Here is a 744-nt window from a genome sequence, read left to right as displayed (position 1 = left end):
CCACAAGACTCTCGGGGACGGGGTCTTTCCACTGGAGGATAAGAGTTGCTACCCACATGTAGAGACAGAAGGGTCTTCCTACTGATCTAAAAGGATCCAGCCACAGTTCCAGTTACACGCCATGTCCAGCTTGCGACCTTCACTACGACTTACTCCCATGGCCGGCTTCTTCGCATTACCGGCCCGCACATTTATCTGGTCGCATGCGCGAAGAAAATGTGCCAGATCACGACGTGACTGCTAGCTGACTTCAATGAGCCATATCGTAAGAAACTTTCGCCCTCTTAACTTCCCCCTCTTGACCACTGACTTTGCGTCGCCCCTGCCACTAGTCCCTCCGCCTCATTGCCTACCTGATTGCTTGTCCCTTAGAAATCTGCGAAGCCAGCCGATGACGAAACAGTCATGTCGTTGGTCACCTCTGTGCTTGGGTCGGGTAGCACGGAGGTGATCGGAGAATTCGCAGCGGGGATTGATGATGTCCTCAACACGATATTGCACTCGGATCAGTTTCGGGCGCAACTCGACCAATTCAACGGCGTCCAGAACACCTGCGAGGTCTGGCGCTCCGACCAATGGGGTTGCGTCCGGAATCTGATGGCCACCGAGCAGGCGGTGGTCGAAGAACGGAGTGCGATGGCTGTGGACGACGAAGCGGATATGGATGGCGTCACTTCACTCGAGGTTACCTCGGTCGGGACTCTCCCGACCGGGGTCGGCTCACCACCTGTGGACGTCGTCCCA

The sequence above is a fragment of the Gregarina niphandrodes genome (assembly GCF_000223845.1).
Source record: "Gregarina niphandrodes unplaced genomic scaffold scaffold00007, whole genome shotgun sequence".
Classification (NCBI taxonomy): domain Eukaryota; phylum Apicomplexa; class Conoidasida; order Eugregarinorida; family Gregarinidae; genus Gregarina; species Gregarina niphandrodes.
This window is presented reverse-complemented; position numbering follows the sequence as displayed.